The following is a 23,380-nucleotide window of genomic DNA, read 5'->3' as shown; positions in this document are numbered from 1 at the left end:
TAACAAAATTTTTCTACAAATTTGACAACTTTTTTGAAATATTTACCAAGTCTGGCATTTCAGAATAAAATATTACAAGAATTCCTGTTAGCCTCTAGTGTATGCTTATCGATATGTCTGTCTTCAATGTGATAAGGTTAATATTCCTATGTGCTTCACTTATGTATTATTGGTAGTATGCTTTATCACCATGAATTTTAAAGAGAAACAACAAAAAATCTTTCTCTTAAAATTATTAATGTTCCTAAAAAGGATGCTGAATTTTCAAAGACATACTATGTTTAAAAATACATGCAGGGCATGGTGTTTGGCTCAGTGGTTAAACTTCGGCTTGGGATACTTGCACCATGTCAGAGTGCCTGGACTGGAGTCTTGCCTCTGCTTCCAGTCTGGTTTCCTTCTAGTGACCGCGGCAGGAGGCAGGAGATAATGGCTCAAATCTTGGGTCTCTGCTACCCACCTGAGATACCCAGGTGGAGTTCCTGGTTCCTGACCCTGGCTGTTGCCAGCTAGTGGAGAGTGAACCAGCAGATGTTATGTCTCTCTGTTTCTCTGTCTCTTTGTCTATCTGCCTTTCAAGGAAAGCAATAAATTTAAAAAGCAGCTACTGCTTTGTGTCTTGACTTTTATACTTCTTAAAAGTCAGTTAGATAAATTGGACCCAATAGGAATTCTTTACTATTTGCAAACATAGCACTAAGATACACCTATTCCTGAATCACCTCCCAACTGATTAATGGATAAAGTAGAGTAGACCATCTTTTAAAAGTCTGGACAAGGGCCGCCATTGTGGAATAGCAGGTAAACCTTCCACTGCAATGCCGCCAGCCCATATGGGCACCGGTTCAAGTCCTAGCTGCTGTGATTCCGATCCAGCTTCCTGCTAATGATGCTGGGAAAGCAGAAGAATACCCAAGTCCCTGGGGTCCTGAACCCATGTGGGAGACCTGGGTGCAGTTCTGGCTCCTGTCTTAGGCCTGGCCCAGCTCCAGCTGATGAGGCCATTTGGGGAGTGAATCAGCAATGGAAAGATCTCTCTGTCTCTGTAATCTGACTTTTTGAACAATCACTGAAGGCCCTGGGATATTGCATGATCCTGAATCACTTTCTAAATTGCATTTGTTCTAGAAAGTTGAAATGTGAACTGCATTGTGTTCTAAGTTTTTAGAAATTGGTAATAGAAATATATGTAATATAGTATAATGCCAAAATATTTATCATTGGTGACAACTATGTTGCATGACAGTTTATCATCCTTGTTTTTATTATCTTAATTTAAAAAAAATTTAGCAGGGCACTATGTGATGTTTTGGCACATGTATACATTCCTGCCAACAATATGCAAAAGTGTCCTTTTCTTTACATCCTCATAAACACTGCTTATCGTTTTCTTTTCAATAATAGCTGATCTACCTGGAGTGGGTAACTGCTCATGGATTTGATCTGCATTTCCCTAATGATTAGTATCTTTTGTGTACCTGTAGATTATTTGTGTTTATTCCTTTGATAAGTATTTTTTTAGGTCTACTGCCCATTTTTATATCTGATTGTTTGGTTTTTCTGCTATTGAGTTATCTGAGCCACCTACATATTCTGGATAGGAAAGCCTTCTCAGAGGTCTTGGTAACAAACACTTCCTCTCATCTGCATTTTGTCTCTTTACTCTGTTTCCCTTGCTGTGAATAAGTCCCCCCCACCATTTAAAAATTAAAATCCTATTTGTTTGTTTTTGCCTTTATTTCCTGTACCCATTCTAAGGCCCTAAAGCATTTCCTTATTTACTTATAGCAGTTTTCAGTCTTAGAGTTAGGTTTTTAAGCCATTTTGAGTTGATTTTTGTACATAGTGAGAGATTAGGGTTCCATTTTCAATCTTTTGTATGTGGATATTTGATTTCCCCAGCAAAAATTATTGAAAAGGCTATTCTTTTTCCAATGCATATTCTTAGCACATTTGTCAAAGATCAGTTGGCTATAAATGTAATAGTTGGGTTCCACTTGTATTTCCTTTTATTGGTCTCTGGATCTATTTTTATGCCAATAGCATACTGTTTTAATTACTGTAGCTTTGTGGTATATTTTAAAGTCTGGTAGTAAACTGCCTCCTGCTTTATTTTCTTTGCTCCAGATTTATTTAACTGTATTAGGGGTCTTTTGTGGCTCCATACACTATTTAGTAGTATTTTTTCTAGTTATATGTAAAAAAAGCCATTAGAATTTTTTTAACTTTTATTTAATGAATATAAATTTCCAAAGTACAGCTTATGGATTACAATGGCTTCCCCCCACCCATAACTTCCCTCCCACCCGCAACCCTCCTCTTTCCCTCTCCCTCCCCCCTTCTATTCACATCAAGATTCATTTTCAATTCTCTTTATATACAGAAGATCAGTTTAGCATATATTAAGTAAAGATTTCAACAGTTTGCACCCACATAGAAACACAAAAAGAAAAATACTGTTTGAGTACTAGTTATAGCATTAAATCTCAATGTACAGCACACTAAGGACAGAGATCCTACATGAGGAGTAAGTGCACAGTGACTCCTGTTGTTGACTTAACAAATTGACACTCTTGTTTATGGCATCAGTAATCACCCTAGGCTCTTGTTGCCAAGGCTATGGAAGCCCCCTGAGTTCACCGACTCTGATCATATTTAGACAAGGTCGTAGTCAAAGTGGAAGTTCTCTCCTCCCTTCAGAGAAAGGTACCTCCTTCTTTGATGACCTGTTCCTTTCACTGGGATCTCACGGAGATCTTTCATGTAGGGTGTTTTTTTTTCCCCCAGAGTGTCTTGGCTTTCCATGCCTGAAATACTCTCATGGGCTTTTCAGCCAGATCCGCATGCCTTAAGGGCTGATTATGAGGCCAGAGTGCTGTTTAGGACATCTGCCATTCTATGGTTCTGCTGTGTATCTTGCTTCCCATGTTGGATCGTTCTCTCCCTTTTTTATTCTATCAGCTAGTATTTGCAGACACTATTCTTGTTTATGTGCTCCCTTTGGCTCTTAGTCCTATCATTATGATCAATTGTGAACAGAAATTGATCACTGGGACTAGTGAGATGGCATTGGTACATGCCACCTTGATGGGATTGAATTGGAATCCCTTGGTATGTTTCTAACTCTACCATTTGAGGTAAGTCAGCTTGAGCATGTCCCAGATTGCACATCTCTTCCCTCTCTTACTCCCACTCTTATATTTAACAGCGATCACTTTTCAGTTAAGTTTCAACATTTGAGAATAACTGTGTATTGATTACAGTATTCAACCAAAAGTATTAAGTAGAACAAATAAACAAAAAAATACTAAGAGGGATAACGTATTAAGTTGTTCATCAACAGTTAGGGGAAGGGCTGATCAAGTCACCATTTCTCATAGTGTTCATTTCACTTTAACAGGTTTCCTTTTTGGTGCTCGGTTAGTTGTCACCTATCAAAGAGAACAAGTGGTATTTGTCCCTTTGGAACTGGCTTGTTTCACTCAGCATAATGCTTTCCAGATTCCTAACATGGATCACCTTTCACTTAAAATTTAAACACCTAAGAATAACTGTGTGTTAATTACAGAGTTCAACCAATAGTACTAGAACAAAAAAAAATACTAAAATGCCATTAGAAATTTGATAATATTGCATTGAATCTGTAAATAGCTTTGAGAAATATGCACATTTTCCTGATGTTGATTCAATCAATCAATAAATGAAGAATGACTTTCCATTTCTTTATGTCCAATTTCTTTCATCAAGAATTCATGGTTTTTATAGTAGAAATCTTTCACATATTTGGTTAAATTTATTCCTAGGTATTTTTAGTTTGTACTTTTAATAGAAATGGGATCATTTGCTTGGTTTCTTTTTCTGATAATTGACTATTGGTATATAAAATTCCCTTGATTTTTTTATGTTGACTTTGTATCCTGCAAGACTATTGAATGTGTTTATCAGCTCTAACATCTTTTTGCTGGAGTCTGGTTTTCTTTATATAAAATCATGTGATCTGCATATGATGACAATTTGACACCCTCCTTTTCAGTTTGGATTCCCTTTATTTCTCTCTCTTGTCTAATTGTTCTGGATAAGACTTCCAGTATTAAGGTGAATAAAGTTAGGGAAGTAGGCAAGCTTGTCTTGTCCCACATCTTAAAGAGGGGCATCTAAGCTTTTCTGCATTCAACATGGTGTTAGCTGCTGACTTGTTATACATGGCCGTTGCCCGTGTATAGCGTGAGTGTTGAACTTTGTGGAATGCTCTTTCTGTACCTACTTGACCAGGGTTTTTTATTACAAAGAGATATTGGATTTCATGAAGTGCCTTTTCTGTATCCAGGATCATATGAGTTTTTTTTCTTTTTTGAATATTTTGTTTATTTATTTGAGAGGTAGAGTTATAGACAGTGAGAGGAAGAGACAGAAAGAAAGGTCTTCCTTCTGTTGGTTCACTCCCCAAATGGCCACAACGGCTAGAGCTGGCCAGAGCTGCACTGATCCGAAGCCAGGAGATTCTTCCCAGTCTCCTATGTGGGTGCAGGGGTCCAAGGACTTGGGCCATCCTCTACTGCTTTCTCAGGCCATAGCAGAGAGCTGGATTGGAAGAGAAGCACCTGGGACTAGAACCGGCACCCATGTGGGATGCCGGCGCCACAGGCAGAGGATTAACCTACTGTGCCACGGCGCCAGCCCCAAGGTTTTTTTTTTATCTCTGTTCTAATGATGTTGTATATCACATTTTTTATTTGCATATGTTGAACCATCCTCATATCACTGGAATCAGAGTATTTTTAATGTATTGTTGGAATCAATTTGGTGGTATTTTAAGGATTTTTACATACATGTTCATCAAAAATACTGGCTTGTAGCTTTCTTTTTTGTTGTGTCCTTTTCTGATTTTGATTTCAGGGTTATTTGGAAGAATTTCCTCCTCTTTAATATTTTTAAAATAATTTAAGAAGAATTTATGTTAATTCTTTAAATATTTTGTAGAATTCAGCAGTGAAGCTACCTGGTCCCAGGTTTCTCTTTGATGGGAAAATTTTTATTACTGATTCTGTCTTACTACTCTTTATTGGTTTGTTTAGGTATTCTGTTTCCTCATGATGAATTCTTGGCAAGGTTTATATGTATATGAACTTGACCATTTCTTCTAGGTTATAGAATTTGTTCTTAGAGTTCCTAGTAATCTCTAACAGTCTTTTGTACTTCTGTGGTGTCATTTATAATTTCTCCATGTTCATTTTAGATTCTATGTATTTGAATCATCTCTATTTTTTTCTTAGTCTAGATAGGAGTTTATCTACTTTGTTTATCTTTCAAAGACCTGGCTCTTTATTTCATTAATTTTTCTATCATTTTATTAGTCTCTTGTTTATTTGTGCTGTTAATTTTGGATCTGATTGGTTTTTATTTTCCTAGTTCTTTAGGTTGCAGCGATAAATTTTTATTTGATATCTTTTTGTTTTTGATAAAGATATTTATTGATATAAACTTCCCTCTTAATGTGGCTTTTGCTATATGATTTGATTTATTATTTCCATTATTTGTTCCTATGAAATGCAAAAGTTCCTCCTTTATTGCTTCTTTGATCCATTGGTCATTCATAAGGTGCTTAATTTCCTTCTGTCTGTGTAGTTTCCAAAGTATTTTTAATCATTGATTTCGAATTTTATTTTATTTTTTGTGACAATTTGTTGAGACTTGTTTTGTGACCTAACACGTGATCTGTCCTAGAGAACATTTCATATGCTGTTGAAAAAAATATACATTCTGTGGCTGTTGGATGCAGAGTTCTATAGATATGTGTTAGGTCCAGTTGATCCCGTATGCAATTTAACTGTGCTGTATCTTTGGTGATTTTTCTGAACAGAGTATTTGTCCATTTTAGAAAGTGGGAAGTCCCCTACTATTATTTTATTGGAATCTGTCTATCCCTTTACCACTACTAATATTTTCTTTTTCTCTTTGGGTGCTCCATTATTGGTTGAATATATGTTTATAAGTGGTGTTTCCTCTTATTATGTCTTGATTGAACCTTTTATCATTATATTATGGCCTTCTTTGCCTCCTTTTTTACTGCTTTTGATTTAAATATATTTTATATGATAAAATTATGGCTACTACTATTTTATTAAAAAAGATTTTTTTGTGTGTGAGAAATAAGTTGTTCTCACTTTCAGTCCTTAGAGGTAAAGTGAGTTTCTTGTACACAGTTTTGGTTGGACATAATTTCTTTATCCATTTTGTCACTCCATGCCGTTTTTTTAAAGGTATATTTATTTATTTGAAAGGCAGAGTTAGAGAGGCAGAGAGCGAGAGTGAGTGAGTGAGTGAGAGAGAGAGAGAGATCTTTCATATGCTGGTTCAAAACTTTTGGCTATAACAAGCTATCTTGAAATGATAACAACTTAACATTAATTATAATATTAGAAAAATGGGCTGACATTGTGGCATAGCAAATAAAGCCACCGCCTAGGATACCAGCCTCCCACATGGATGCTGGTTTGAGGCCTGGCTGCTCCACATTAGATCCAGCTCCCTGCAAATATGCCTGGAAAAGAAGCAGAAGATGGCCCAAGTCCTTGGGTCCCTGCACCCACAGGGAAGACCTGGAAGAAGCTCCTGGCTCCTGGCTTCAGTCTGGCCCTTGCGACCATTTGGGGTGTAAACCAGCAGATGGAAGATCTCTCCCTCTCTCTCTCTCTTCTTCTCCCTCTCCCTCTCCCTCTCTCTCCTCCACCCCCTCTGTATCTTCCTCTCTATCTGTGTAACTCTGACTTTCAAATAAATAAATCTTTAAAAAAATAAAGTTAGAGAGACAAAAAACAAATCCTAATAAATGCTACATTTGTGCTCCACTCATCCCCACATTTTAAATTTTTGCTGTTATATTTTACATTCTCTACAGTTGCTTAACATTTTAATTTAATAATTATATTTTTTAGACTTTATACTAAAGACATAAATGGTTTACACATCATGTTTATAATATTGGAGCATTCTGACTTTATTTGTATAGCTACTCTTACCAGTGAATTTTTTACGTTCTAATATTTTCGTCTTAGTTGTTAGTATATCTTTCTTTCTATTTTAATATCTTCCTTTAGCTTTTCTTGTGCGACAGGTCTGGTGGTGATGACTCTTGCTTTTCTGGGAAGGTTTTTATAGCTCCCTCTTATCAGAAGGATAGTTTTTTCTGGGTATATCTTGTTTTGCTGGCTTTTTTTTCCTTCTCATCCTGCTCCCCTGGCCTGTAAGATTTCTGCTGAGAAGTTGGCAATGGAGTGAATGAGGACCTCTTTATGCATTGTTTACTTACTTTGTCTTAGAGGCTTGAATATTCTCTTTATGTTTAACCTTGTAGGGCTTGATTATACCATTTGTTGGGGTAGACTTGTGTGGATTGACTTTGACTCCTAACCTTTGACCTGCCTGTACCTGGATCTTCCTCTAGGTTTGTGATGGCTTCCATCATTATCTCTTTGAATATGCTTTCTGTCCCTTTGCCACGCTCAGGTCCCCCTTGAGCCCCCCAGATATTTCTCTCTTCATGGTCACCTAATATTCGCACTAGCTTTCTTCATTCCTTTTGATGTTCTTTTCCCCTTTTCTCCTCCCTCTGTGTGTTTTCAGACAGTTTGCTTTCAAGCTCACTGATTGTCCTGCCATTGGTTGCTTTTGTCACATCTTTAATTTCACTTGGTGTGCTTTTCACTTGAAGAATTTCTATATTTTATATTTTTGTTACTTCCATCTCTATCAAATATTTCTGTTAAAATATTAAATGATTTTCTTAAATTTTGATAAGTTTCCTTAAAATAGCTATTTAGAAACCTTCATTTGAGCATTTGAAAGTTTTAATTCCTAAACGGTTGGATTCTGGCTCCTTACTTTGCTATTTAGGAGAGGTCCGGTTCTCTAGTAGTTCTTGGTACTTATGTCTGTACACAGCATCCTCTGCACCCTGAGGGATTAGTTATACTAATCTGGTCTCCTCTGTGGCCATTCTTATGGAAATCCTACACCCTCTGTGTGTTTTCTCTGAGTCTGAGGATATTTCTGCTATTTAGCACTAGCTAGCACTTTAAGTAAAACGTGTCCTAAGTCTGTCGTTGACATGCTTTCACTGGCTCAAAGTCAAATTTTACCAACTCTGGAATTGATGAGTTGATTAGTATGAACTGGGGAAGTGCCTAAAAGGGGATAGTCTGGGTCTGTGGTACATTCAAACTCCTCCAGGAACCTCCTATGCCATCATGCTAGAGCAGACCTGGAGCCCACAGCTCTCCGAGACCAGCGCAACCCAAGGGCACCCTGCTGCTGTCTGTCTGCTGCTAACCTGGGTTCACTGCCCAGTGTTGGAGCTCCCAGTCCCTGGTGATCCTGGCTCGGGTCTAAGACAGCTCAGCTGGAACTGTGGGACTGTGCTTGGCACTGAAGCAGGTCCAGAGACTCTGTCCACAGGCATTGGCATGGATACGGGCAGGTTAGGAACTGCTCAACGCTGTGATCTGCCAGCCCCGCGCTGATGTCCAAAAACAGTCCTGCGATTCTTTGTATTCTGCCCAAGATTGCAGGAGGGAGTGACAACAGCAGCTTTTCAGTTATGTATTGCTCTGTGCAACCTTCAGGGTGTGCACCATCCCCCGTGATACACTCCAAAACAAGCCTGGCTCTCCAGGGCACAGGTCTCTACCTGTGGGGTAAGTCCAGAGACTCCGTCCACAGGTACTTGTCTATAGGGGCAAAAACCAATAAGATCTGCCCAGCATTGGGCTTTACTAGCCCAGCACTGAGTCCCAAGAATTAGTTTGGCGACTCTTTCCTGTCTATTCAAGGTTGAAGGCAAGTGATAAAGGAATCCACCTGACCACCTGGACTGTACCTGGGCTGGTCACACCTGGGTCCCACAGTCACCAGGTCTTATAAATTCCCAGGGATGCCCAGCAGGCCTAGAGCTGTAGCAGTAACACCTGACAACAAACTTAGCCCACCTGAGTGCAGGTTTCAACCTGATAATCGGCAGCTCTAGAAGCTCAATCTGGGAGCACTGGCCTAGGGGTAGAATCCTCTGGGGTTTATCAGGTGCTGGGTTCTCCCTCCCCTGGTGGCTCAGTCCAGCTGGGGTTTTGTTTCCTGCAGGCAGTTGCTGAGAGGTGGCAGAGGCCACCAGGTACAGAGCCTCCAAATATGTAGTCTACAGGTAGAGTCCTGGAATTCTCAGTCTGACTGAAGCTTTCACAGTGGGCCTAGCAGTGGAACTCAGTTCCCTCTCTCTCTCCCAAGCAAGAGGCCTCAGTCTCCATGCCACACTCCCTGGAGCTAAGGGAGTGGAGATCCAGGCAACTCTTCCTGTTTTCTTCGATGTGGCTTTTCTTATTACTCTAGCAAAACAAGGCGTTGGCTTCTCACCTAAGTTCCTATAACTTGTGAAGCTGACTTGCTACAAGAATTGCTGTCAAATTGGTGTCTCTGTATGGAGGTATCCCTAGAGATTCTGACTCACCCACCATCTTTGTTCCCATCTCCATACTTATTTTACGCAAAAGGAAGATTTGGATAAACTAGCTATTGATGGGAGCTACTATACATTATTGCTTTCAAGTCGCAACTTAACACTAAGCCTTGGAGTCAGTACCAATTTAATTCATCTTAACTGCTGCTCATTGAAGATTCTGGATTTATGGAGGTTTATAGATCATTTCCTTTTCATGTGACTTTGAGAAACACATTCATGAAGACGTCTTTATATAGAAGACATCTATGGAATCTGATTAAGTTTATGTTCTTGTATGATGATCTGAAATATCATTTCTTCACATCCTATTTTACCTGTCATTGTCATTTCAAAAATCTATTTCCTCTTGCATAAAACCACAGGATTTAAAACTATAAAAGCAAGCACAGCAAATGAGGAAATTTTCCCTTGGGTCTATTTGCCATATGCTTTTAAACAAAACTTTTGATACCAGCTATTAGCATTCCTGAACATGAATATAGACTTTTGTTTTGCTTTGTTTTACCACCTGGATAAGGGAAATTAGTTTGGGGAGTTCCTTTTAAATCCTAATACTTTGCTGAAAAATCATTTTTATCCTGCACAGTATTGAGTCTTGCCACAGTCTTAAGAATGGAAGAGTTTCCAAAAAAACCAGTGGATTTGACTCCCTGTGGAAATATAATTCCAAATTTTGGAAAGATTTAGAAATGTGTGATTTTTCCAGGCATCTGTTCTTAATCATAAATAAAATACAGTTCAAACCCAACAGAAGTAAATCTCCAAATCAGATCCGAGCAATGGTTACTTCGTTCTTTATGCCTTCAACAATGAGTGTGTGTTATGTGTTTGCTCTGTTTCAGTCATGTTCTTGGCACATCACATAAAGCAGTGGGCAAAACAAATGAAAGATTATTGCCTTCTGAAGTTGATATTCTGTAGGAGGAGATAAACAAGGAAATAGAAATAAACACGTAAATACATACACAAATACATAAATAATATAGCACCAAATTTGGCAGCACTGCCGTAGAAAATATCATGAAAGAGAAATAGTACCTGAAAGATCAGGTCTAGAAGGTTAGATTCTGAACAAAAATCTAAAGGTTATGAGAATGCAAAGTATAAGAATATCTGATGGAAGATCGCAGAAGCCCTGAAGTTAGCAAATATAAAACCCTAATGCTGGAACATGGCTTGAAAACATAATAGGACAAATAGCTTGGGCCCTCTGAACCAGTAGGAGAAACTGAGTACGTAAGGTGATGGCAGGGCAGACTTACTGGTCCTTGCATGCAATTAACAGTGCACTGGCATTAAGTGAGATTGTAATTATGGAGGCTTTTTAGCAGGCTAATACAATGTTATATTTAAAAATATATGTTAGCTTTAGCTGTTTTACCCAAGTGAAGAAGCATAGGTATCAGGAGACTGTTCACTATTACAGGATGAAATGATGATGTGTCATCTTTTCTTTTTTGAAAGCAGAGAGACAAATGGAGACAGATCTCCCATCCACTGGTTCATTCCCCAAATGCCTGCAAGAGCCAGAGCTGAGCCAGGCCAGAGCCAGGAGCTTGGAACTCAGTTTAGGTCTTCTATAATGGTAGCAAGTTCCCAACTACTTGCTGGTCCTTCCAGGGTCTGCCACATTAGGAAGCTAACATTGAAAGCAGAGCTGGACCTTGAACTCAGGCACTCTCAATATAAAATGTGGGTGTCCCAAGCAGCAGTTTAAAATATGTGCCATACATCTGCCTCAGATGACTGAGTCTTGGATCTAGTGATCAGTATATAGATGGGGAGGTAGCTAGCAAGGAGACCTGAGATTGCCAGATCCTCTCTGCAGTTCTGTCTGCACTACCCAACCTCCCCATCTCCCAAGTGGTGGGAAACCACAGATTCTGTGGTCTTGCTGTTTAGAACCAATGCCAGCTAAATATAAACAACACGGCTACCAGCTGTGACCTTGCACTCATTATAAGGTGAATATAATAAAATTACCACGGCTCACACACCTGCACCCATCATGCACCTGATGACTGATATTTGCGAGATTTCCAAAAAAGGACAAGGACATGGGCAGTATTCAGGCACCATCCCAAATTCCATCCCCTCTGAATATTCAATCAAGCCCTGCCTAAGACCCTACCCTTGTTGCCTTCAGATCTACTAAAGGGATGGCCCTCAAGATCCTGGAGTGCCACTCTGTCTTCAGTGTGCCCATATTCTTCTTAAGTGTGTGTTTTCACTTTGCATGAAAATAAATCTTGCTTCCATGCTGACCTTTACCTCTGTCTCATCTTTGAATTCCTTTTTGTGTTGGAGAAAAGAAGCTGCACTCAGTCACCCTGAAGCAGTTGTGTTACACATTGTGAGGCCTGGTGGATTCCGGATGCATTCAGAAAAAAGCTAATAGGCTTTTTTGCGTGATTTAGATATGAAATGTGAGAGGAATGATGAGTTGAAGATAACTTCAAGGTATTTGACTTGAGGAAGGTTGTAGTTAACATTACTAAGATACAGAATGTTGTAAAAAAGGGTCTGGTGCTCTATCAGTTATCATCCCTAAAAGGAAATCTGTAGAAGTGAAATTGACACTTTGAGAAGCAATGACTTGAACAGCTCTCGTCTTGACTGTTAAGGAATAGTTTTCTTTTTTCTCCTCTTCCTGCTATTTGTTGAACTCTGCTTAACATACAGTTAATCATATGTGTTTAAAGTCAATTGAAAATAGATCTCAGTTAGAAAGGGTTTGGTGTTTGGACGTGGTACAAGTTTGAGATTCAAAACATATACCCAAGTGGTGAGACTGATTACAGAATTGCATACCTAGGTCTGGATTGCAGAGAAGGGGTCTAGAATAGAGATGTATTTTCAGTATGGAATTGGCATTTAAATCTGTGAATCTAAATAAGGTCACTAATAAAGTATTGCAGATAAAGGGAGATGTTTAGATACTGGTTCCTGGAATATACAAGGTTTATAGTTTGCAATGATAAGAAAAACCTGAAAAGAAGACAAGGAAAAAAATGGCCAGTTCAGTAGAAACAAAAAAAAAAACTGAAGTCTTTGAGTTGTCCCAAAAAAAGGTTAATGTTTCTAGTGAATTGTGCAGCGAAATTATAAATTTAATACTTTCAAAAGACTTTAGGAGGAAAAGAATTAACAATTGAGAGGAATTTCACTTACCAGGAAATCAGGAGAATAAGACAGTAGTTAGGAGAATATAAGGCAAAGAAAAACTTTATAAATTTTTAAGCATGAATGTATTTATTTGAAAGGCAAAGTTTCAGAGAGAGGGATAGGGAGAAAGGAGAATGAGAGAGAATCTTCCACCCATTAGTTTACTTCTCAAATGGCCTAACAGCAGAGACTGGGGCAGACAGAAGTCAGGAGCCTGGAACTCCATCTGGACCTCCCATGGGGGTGGCAGGGGCCCAAGCAGGGGCCATCTTCAGCTGCTGCTTTCTCAAAACCTTAGCAGAGAGCTGGATTGTATGTAGAACTACCAGGTCCTGAACCAGCGCCCATATGAGAGTCTGACATTGCAGGAGACAGCTTAAAATGCTGTACAGCACCACTACCCCCAAGTTTTATAATTTTAAAAGTTGGATGAAACCACATTACTTTTGACAGAATTAACCAGTAAAGGGAAAAATAAACGATGATATATGAAAAAGAAGAATTTGTGGAGAACTGACCTGGATGATACAAAACATTATGGAAGATAGCGCCCAAAAGGGATGTGTTGCCTTATGTGAATGCTAGTATACCTGATCCTAAGTGATAAGAGAGGACTACAAGCTCCTTCAAAAGTCAGTTAATTGATGTTGCAATGAAAACTTTGAAATATTTCTTCTGATTCTTTTGTTTTCTCAGTTGAATAAGAAAGTGGGAATAATCAAGTGTAGATACCTAGGAAGGAAAAGCTATGCAGTAGTCATCAAGTGGAGAACAATGTGTAGATTCCACGACTGTAGCAGGGTGGCCCCGGCAGCAACAACGGCTCACGTGAGCTCAGTGGCCATGAAGCTCATTCTTCATACTGCTGTTTTTTAACAGTCATATCAAAACAAAAGAAAAGCAGAGGACTTGCATCCAAGTAAATGAATGAATTATTGGAGAGGAGGACAGTAAGAGTGTGAGGAATAGAGAAAGCAAGTGTGGAAAGGTCAATGGATTTGCAAGCGCTAATGCTAATGTTGGAATACTAGTAAAGTGAACACTCATCTTCCCTATGAGAACTTCCATATTTAGAAGTTAACATCCGTGTATTCAAATGTTAGGATACACTGTGGCATTTTTATTCTCCACTGAACATTGTTCTCTTCCATTCATGTTATGGCACATTTTGCAGGGGGAGCGTTCTTATGTTGGGGAATTTTCATAGCCATGAATGTTCCATATATATATAGTCCATGCAGGCAGAAGCTGTGTTTCACTGTAGAAAGAATGTGCTAAGTTGTAGTGGGAAATAATAAGGCTACATGGTATGCCTCCATTTATTTTCTATCTCTCTCTACCTTTTCATATTTTTCCTCTTTCTAAAAATCTCTTCTTACCATTTGACCTGTGAAATTCCTGGGAAGGTTGATTTTTCTGTTTGTTTCTGAAGATAGATCAAATTGGGTAATTGCAGGGGATCAATAATAAAATAATAAAACGTCTACAATCCAAAAGGGAGATCTAATTTTTCAAAAGGGAAACCTCTGCCCGAGACACTGTCATTCCATATGGGTCCAGTTTTCTGTCCTGGCTGCTGCACTTTAAATCCAGCTCCCTGCAAATGCACCTGGGAAAGCAGTGGAAGATGGCTCAAGTACATGGAGACCTACCAGCCATGTGAGAGACCCAGATGGAGTTCCAGCCTCCTGGCTTTGACCTGGCTCAGTCTAGCTGTTATGGCCATTTGGGGAGTAAACCAGCAAATGAAAGATCTTTCTCTCTCTGTCTGTTCCTCTCTTCCTCCCTCTCCCTCTCCCTCTCCCTCTCCCTCTCCCTCTCCCTCTCCCTCTCCCTCTCCCTCTCCCTCTCCCTCTCCCTCTCCCTCTCTCTCTCTCTCCCCCTGTTTCTCTCCCTCTCTCTCTCCCTCTCTCTCCCTCTCTCTTTCACTTTCTGTATGCTACTCCCAAAATTCATCTTTTCAAATAAATCTTTAAAAATAAGACACTCATATTCCACATTGGAGTGCTTAAGTTCAATTCCCAGCTAACTTGGGCTTCTCACTCCAGCTTCTCATGAATGCAGACCCTGAGAGTCAGTGGTGATAGTGCAAGTAATTGGGTCCCTGCTGTCCTTGTGGAAGATCTAAATTGTGTTCCTAGCTCCTGGCTGTGGCTCCAGCCCACCTGCAACTGTTGTGGGGGTTTGGAGCGTGAACAAGTAAATGGGACCTCCACCATCCTGCCTGTCTTTCTCTTTCTCTGCAACTCAAATAAAAAAGAGCAAATCAAAATCCAAAATAGAAAAACACGCAAACATCAGAACCCCTAACACACTCCAAGACCTTAGAAGAGTGCATGTAGTGGAATAGCTGTACTTCCTTTGCTTTTGCCTTTTCATCTCTTTATCCCTCCCACACTAAGCCTCACAGTTCACATGTTCGCCTGTCTCCTGAATGTGACAGCTCAGTCCCCAGCACGGCCTATCAGGTCACAAGCCATAACTGACCATTTTTGTTTGCTTCTTACATTCTATTTGCCTGGCAGAAGCTTCTCCTGTAACATAATTTTTATCCTAAAAAGAGGAATGGGAGGAGAGGAGGATGGAGATGTCAGTCTAAGACTGTGCGAGGGAGCACACCAGTGAGCCCAGCCTAGCATCATGTTGGATGAGAATCTTCAGGAACTGATGGGGACCATGTGAGTGTCTGTGGGTATGCTACACTTCATGGAAGAGAGCAAGTTGTACAGGATGATAACCTCACAGAATTCTGTGAATCGTTGCGTGTTGTAGTTGCTTTGGCCCACTTACAGCAGTTACTATAACAGTAATAAGTATCTGTGTTGTCTGACTTAAACAAAGATGTGTTTTAAATTTTCTACTATACGGCCCATGCCGCAGCTCACTAGGCTAATCCTCTGCCTTGTGGCGCCGGCACACTGGGTTCTAGTCCCGGTCGGGGCGCTGGATTCTGTCCCGGTTGCCCCTCTTCCAGGCCAGCTCTCTGCTGTGGCCAGGGAGTGCAGTGGAGGATGGCCCAAGTGCTTGGGCCCTGCACCCCATGGGAGACCAGGAGAAGTACCTGGCTCCTGCCATCGGATCAGCGCGGTGCGCCGGCCGCAGTGCGCTGGCCGCGGCAGCCATTGGAGGGTGAACCAACAGCAAAAGGAGGACCTTTCTCTCTCTCTCTCTCACTGTCCACTCTGCCTGTCAAAAAAAATTTTTTTTCTACTATCAACATCTCGATATTTTGAAATTTTATTGATTTTCCACACATAAAATAAATTCAAAGTGCACAGTGCTGGAAATGTTGTAAGAAACAATTATTCCTCCTATTTAGCTAAATTTTCCACCATTAACTGCCTGATCAGGCTCCTTGATCTTATTCAATCATTGCAGGAGGAGCAGAACTGGAATCAAACATGATTCCTGCAGTGTTGTAGGACGTTCATTTTCTATGATTTCAAAGCAAAAGATTCACAATCGATTTGATCTACCTCTACTATAATTAAGGAAAGCATCCTCTTCTTCCCTCTCACATTTTTCTGTGTATATGTCTGTCCTGCTTCTCCTCCTCTGCAGTCACTTGTTTTAATCCTCATTTGCCACTGCTTTCCAGCCGATGATTAAAACAGGTACCAAAATATATTTTGTGCTAAACGTCTTATTCTGAGTGACGAAAGAAGAAGTAAAGAATACATCCTTCAGCTCTGCAGGTGTGGAAATCTATAGGAAGGTAGTGTGGCAAAATAAAAGGAGTGTGATGGGGCCAGTGTTGTGGCACAGCAAGTTAAGCCACAGCTTGCAATGTCAGAAACACATCATGCCAATTTGTGTCCCAGTTGCTCTGCTTCTGACCCAACTCCCTGCCAGTATGCTTGAGAACAAACCTGGTAATGGCCTCTTTGGGCTCCTGATGGAGTTCCTTGCTCTTAGCTTCAGCCTGGCCCAACCCCAGTGGTTGGGGCCATTTGGGCAGTGAACAAGCAAATGGAAGCTCTCTCATGCGTGCTCTTTCTCTCTCTCTCTAACAAATAAAATAAATCTTAAAAGGACTATAATTACAAAATTTTGTATTCATAGGATAAGCACAATTAAAGATAGGTGAGACTATTGAAGAAGGTAAATTTTCCAAAAAGGGTCAGAATTTGAATAAGGGAACATTCACAGAAAGAATCAAGTTTCCAACTGGAGGAGAGGACAGCATGCAGGAGAGCAGGACTTGTCCGTGATAATTTGCCCTTCCTCTTACTTAAGCGATATTTTTGCTTTCAACCAAAAGAAGTGCTCAGGCATGCCTAGTGACTGATGCAAATACCATTTTTTTTTCTTTTGGTCATATGACATAAGGAGCCAAAGTATGGGATCCAGCTGATGCAGAATATCTCTAATTTCCTCTTCCTTCCTCCCCTTCTTTCTGTCACCAGAGGGTTTTTCAAAGAAATCTGATGGCACCACTTTTCCAGATTTACGGGATGGATTCTACATCCTTAGTACGATCTACATCTAGATCTAGGTCTTAGTCTTCTTCATCATGTGGGCCTTTCAGTAGCCCTGCTTTTCTCTACTAGTTGTTCTCCATCTCTAAAAGGGATCCTTCACCACCTGCCAGGAAAACCCCCTGGTATTTCAAGATTCAGTCCAGATGCCTGCTCTATGAAGTCTTCCCTCAGTCAGAATACATGAATCCTTTTGCTGCTTCTTTAAAACTGAACACGCTCCTTTCTTCTTTTCCCCACACAATAGGTTTCCTTTTTATTAGAAGCGATATTGGTATTGTTGTTTTGCAAAGGTACATTTTATTGGGTAAAGCAAATGATTGTATCACTGGCATCAGGAAATGAGATCTTTGGTATAAGAGAGGCAAGTTTAAAATTTTAAAGACTTTTCTTCAATGCTGAATGCTTGGAAATGTCTGTATCATTCAGGATCCTATTAGCAAATATACATATTCCTGCTTTGTCAGCTGGAAATGCCTAGACACCATGATAACCCATCAGCAGTTGTCACTCCTAGCACCCAGATTGTGGTCTCTAAGAACCTTGTTCACCAAAAGGAGCCGGACATTTTTGGAGGAAAGGCTGACTGTAGAACTGGGGCAGGAAATATATGCATATTTGGACTTCAGTGTATTGTTTATACCAGAGCTAGTTACCAAAAGCAAAGGGAGTCATATCATGAAACCCAGTAGGGAACCCCAAGGGATCTCTTCAGTGGCTGCAAATGAATCAATTTTAGCATCAAAAGGAATATTGACTGGAACTCGTGGAAATGCATAATATATAAAACTCATGAGCTCATAGTGATACTTAGAAATTATAGAGATGCAAAAACAATACCATTCACAAGTTACTAGTAGTGGAGAAAGCTAGCTCCTTACTCTGGAAATTTGGCAATCAAAGGGAAATGTGTGAATATTAATCCTTCCTGTTAAAGAGAAAGGCAATGACTCTAACTGATAAGGGAAAGTTCATCCTTACAGCAGAATTAAAGGTAAGGGATGTAGAAGGAAGGATAGAATCAGGAAATCATCATTTTAAAACTTCTAGTTGGTAGAAGTGAAAAAGACACTATGAGAAACAATGACTTGATCAGCCCTTGTCCTGACTGTCGAGGAACAACTTACTATTTTATTCCTTTTAGTATTTTTTTTTGTTCTACTTAATACCATTGGTTGAACTCTTTAATCAACACACAATTATTCTTAGGTGTTTAAATTTAACTGAAAAGTGATCTCTGTTAGATATAAGAGTGGGAATAAGAGAGGGAGGAGATGTTCAGTTCAGCACATGCTCACTTGGACTTACCTCTAATGGTGGAGCTAGAAACATGCCAGGGGATTCCAATTCAATCCCATCAAGGTGGCATGTACCATGCCATCTTACTAGTCAAAGTGATCAGTTTAAGCTCATAACTGATCATAGTGGTAAGATTGAGTGTCAAAGGGATCACACAAACAAGACTAGTGTCTGCTAATACTAGATGATAGAATCAAAAAGGGAGAGAACAATCCATCATGGGAAGCGGGATACACAGCAGACTCATAGAATGGCAGATGCCCTAATCAGCACTCTGGCTTCAGAATCAGCCCTTAAAGTATTCAGATCTGGCTAAAAAGCCCATGAAACTTTCTCAGGCGTGGAAAGCCAAGACACTGTGGAAAAAAAAATGACCTAAATGAAAGATCTCTGTAAGTGAGATCCTAGTAGAAAAAACGGGGCCATCAAATAAGGAAGTACCTTGCTCTGAAGGGAGGAGAGAACTTCCACTTTGATTATGGCCCTGTCTAAATAAGGTCGGAGTTTGTGAACTCAAGAGGCTTCCATAGACTTGGCAGCTCATGACAAGAGCCTAGGGTGATTACTGATATCATAAATAAGAATGTCAATTGTTAAAGCAACAATGGGAATCACTGTGTACTTAATACCCATGTAGGATCTCTGTAATGTGTTGTACTATACAAATTAATGGTAAAACTAGTACTCAAACAGTACTTTATACTTTGTGTATCTGTGTAGGAGCAAATTGTTGAAATATTTACTTAGTATATACTAAGTTGATCTTCTGTATATAAAGATAATTGAAAATGAATCTTGCTAGTTCTGTGGCTTACTTGGTTAATCCTCTGCCTGTGGCGCCGGCATCCCATATGGGCTCCAGGTTCTAGTCCTGTTGCTCCTCTTCCAGTCCAGCTCTCTGCTGTGGCCCAGGAAGGCAGTGGAGAATGGCCCGAGTGCTTGGGCTCCTGTACTCATGTGGGAGACCAGGAAGAGGCACCTGGCTCCTGGCTTCTGATCAGTGCAGCGTGCTGGCCATAGCGGCCGTTTCGGGGGTGGGGGGGTGAACCAACAAAGGGAAGACCTTTCTCTCGTCTCTCTCACTGTCTAACTCTGCCTGTCTAATAAAAAAGAAAATGAATCTTGTTGAAGAATGCGATGGGAGAGTGGGAGATGGGATGGTTGTGGGTGGGAGGAAGGTTATGGGGGGAAAAGCCGCTATAATCCAAAAGTTGGACTTTCAAATTTTATATTTATTAAATAAAAATTAAAAAAATTAAAAAAACTTTCTAGTTGAATAAATAATTATGACACAAATTATTAATGACATCCAAACACCAAAAACAAGTTTAATTGAAAATTTACTGTGGCTCTGGTAGGCTATTGCCTATTGGATCCACTCATCAAGCTTAGCTTAGTCAACCTAAACAGGCTCCTTTCATTTTGTTCTGTTTATGTGTAGCTTCCACGCTACTTTCAAGAGAGCCTTGAAAACAGGAATTGTTCACATCAATATATATTGATGTATATGTTACTGAGCAAGGCTTATGTTTCAGACATTGTACCTGATATTTGAGACAGTGCTGACAAAAATCAGATATGGACACCTCCTTTCTGAAAGTTATCAAATAATATAAAACAGATATTCATCAAATTCTCATGCAATTAATCAGTCAGTATATCATAAAGAGAAATAACAGAGTCAAATGAAAACATAGAGCAAGAAAATCTGATCACTTCTGGACTGTTTGCATAGTAGGCAGCACTGGGTATCAGACCTTATTCAGTCTGCAGATTTGAATATGTATATATACTTTTCTTTTGTTAAATTGGAATCTTTTATAAAGCATTTCAATTTTTTTATTGGTCAATCTTACACATTGCAATAATTATCTACTTTGGATCACATTAAGTTTTAACTGAATCTTTTGACTCAATTAAGTTGTGTTTGCACAATAATATTTATAGTTGATTTTATATTTATAAATGATTTTTGTTTATATGTGTAATGCATTTGTTATCTACTGTGTCTCCCTCCTATTTTTCTCAAGATTTGAATAGTTATGTTGTCATGTATGTTTTTTTAAGAAATTATCTTTATACAGTAGTGTGCTCATAACTGGCTGTCCAAGTCCATTTCCAAAATGAATGTTGATTGACAGTTTGGTTTATATTAATGAGTAAAACAAAAGGTAAGATGAATTCTGGAGCTTCACGTGTTTATCAGCGATGTGAGTGAATTACTTATTTAACCAGATCAGAGTCTTGAATTCTGGAAGACTGGTTTCTCAATTTCTTGTGCAATTCAAAATGTAATGGCTATAGACATCTTTAAGTTTGATCATTAGTAACATTTTTTATTGAAGTCTTAAGTTTCATAGTCAAGAAACCAGTTAACTCAGAATCTTAATTTGCAGCATCTGTTTCTGTAGTGCAAATAATCCTGCCATGATTTATTTCAAACTCACAGTCTATTCTCACAGAGATCAGGTGGAGAAAAATGGCATACCATGATGTGGGATTTCCACTGTGCACTGGAAATAGGCACAAATAGGCTCGAGACAATACAATACTAACATGTCATAAAATAATTTAAAAATCCTAACTTCTGAATACTTCTTGCTGCATTCTTATGTAGTTTATTTAATTCTAAATGTATATAGTTATTTTAATAAATTACGTGCTTTAGAGCACATTTCAGATCATAGCATGTTTGAGCAGAAACTATAAGTTTTTTTACACCCCATCCCACACATGCACAACCTCCCCCACTATCAATCTCCCACATCAGAGAGGTTACACTTGATTACATTTGTTACAATTGATGGGTGTACATTGAATCATCATTATCAGTCCATGCGCATAGGTTATATTAGGGTTCATTCTTGGTGGTGCATATTCCATGGGTTTTGACAAATGTATAACAATACACATCTACACAGAATATTTTCACTGCCCTAAACATCTCTTTGCTCTGCCTATAAATACCTCCATTCCCCACCCCCTGGCAACAACTAATATTGTAACTATCTCCTGGTTTTGAATTTCCAGAATGTCGTATAATTGAAATCATAGAGTATGCAGCCTTTTCAAATTGGCTTCTTTCATTTAATAATATGCATTTAAGTCTCTTCTGTGTCTTTTCATGACTTGATAGCTCATCCTTTTAGCACTGAATGATACTCTGTTATCGGAATCTGCCAGATTATTTTGACACCTACCTACTGACTTAGTCCATTTTCTGTTGCTATGACAAGACACCTGTGAATGGCAAATTTATACAGAAAGGATGTACATTTAGCTCACAGTTCTGCAAGTCAAAGAGAATAGTGCTAGCATCTTCTTAGCTTCTGGTGAGGATTTTTTTTTTTTTTTAAAGATTTATTTATTTGAAAGGCAGAGTTACAGAGAGAGGCAGAGGCAGAGGCAGAGGCAGAGAGAGGTCTTCCATCCGCTGGTTCACTCTCCAAATGGCTGCAACAGACAGAGCTGGGCCGATCTGCAGCCAGGATCCGGGAGCTTCTTCTGTGTCTCATATGTGGGTGCAAAGGCCCAGGACCTGGGCCATCTTCTGCTGCTTTCCCAGGCCATAGCAGGGAGCTGGGTTGGAAGTGGACTCCTTTATGACCAGTTCATGAAGAAATGTGAAGATGGCTCCTGGAAACGTTTGCCTTCATATAAATATACAAAGTTTGTGGAAGAACAAACGCCAAAGGCTCAGATCTTCACAAGAAGCCTTGAGGAAGGCCTGGGCTTCGAATATGTGATGTTCCATAATGAAGCTGAGAAAAGAGTAGTTTGTGTTTTCCAAGGAGGTCCTCATCTGCAAGGAAACTATGGATACGTTCATGGAGGTGCCATTGCAACCATGATTGATATTACAGCTGGTACATGTACAGTTTTAACTGGAGGATATGCCATGACTGCCAATCTAAACATCAATTTTAGAAGACCTATCCCCCTTTGTTCTGTTGTTGTGATAAACAGCCAAATTGATAAAATTGAAGGAAGGAAATATTTTATTTCCTGTGATATTCGGAGTGTTGATGAGAAGACGCTTTACTCAGAGGCCACGAGCTTATTTATAAAGCTGGATCCTAACAAAGCCTGAAATAAAAGATCTTCTGGTGGGGGCTGGCATTGTGGCATAGAAGGTAGAGCTGCTGCCTGCAGTGTCAGCATCCTATATGGGCACCGATTCGAGTTCTGGTGAGGATTTAATGCTGCATCAACTCATGGTGAAAAAGCAGAAGGGGAAGTGAGTGAGTGCAAAGAGGCACACTCAAGTAGGAGGTACATCTACAGGAGAGAGACAGAGAGGGACCTTCGAACAACTCTACCTTGGGGTAATTCAGTCCCACGAGACTAACAACACTCAAGTGAGACCTGATCTGGTTTCCAGTGAGCACTCCTTGACTTAAGGGTGGTGCCACCATGATGTGTATCCGTCTCACTTAGGCCCCACCTCTTAGATCCCTCACCATCTCACAATACCACTGCACAGGGGACTAAGCTTCCAGAACAGGTTCCTTAGGGCAACAATCATATCTAAACCAACAATCGTATCTAAACAATCCTATCTAAACCATAGCACCTACTAAAAACATCTGACAGCTCTCAAGTTTTGGCAATTATGAATAAAGCTACTGCAAACATCCCTGTGAACATTTTTGTGCAAACATAAGTTTTGAGACCTTTGTGTAAATGCCAACAGCACAATTGTTGTGCCCTCTAGTAAGAGTACGTTCAGTTTTGCAAGAAACTACCAAACTCTCTACCAAAGTGGCTATATTAGTTTGCATTTTTTACCGGGGGGAATGAATAAGAATTTCTGTTGTACGGTATTCTTGGCAACATGTGCTATTGCCATTGATCTAGATTTTGCATTCTACTAGGAGTGTAGTGGTATCTAGTTGTTATTTCAATTTATATTTCCTATGACATATGATGT

General features: G+C 39.6%; 1 protein-coding gene and 1 pseudogene across 1 annotated transcript in view; both read left to right on the top strand.

The window, feature by feature from the left end:
- Positions 1–23,380, top strand: part of CNTNAP2 (contactin associated protein 2) — a 2,389,242-nt gene that overhangs the window by 1,628,135 nt on the left and 737,727 nt on the right. The window lies entirely within an intron of this gene.
- LOC103348628 (acyl-coenzyme A thioesterase THEM4 pseudogene) lies at positions 18,098–23,237 on the top strand (annotated as a pseudogene).

This window comes from Oryctolagus cuniculus, chromosome 3 (genome assembly GCF_964237555.1).
Source record: "Oryctolagus cuniculus chromosome 3, mOryCun1.1, whole genome shotgun sequence".
In the NCBI taxonomy this organism is placed as follows: domain Eukaryota; kingdom Metazoa; phylum Chordata; class Mammalia; order Lagomorpha; family Leporidae; genus Oryctolagus; species Oryctolagus cuniculus.
This window is presented reverse-complemented; position numbering and strand designations above follow the sequence as displayed.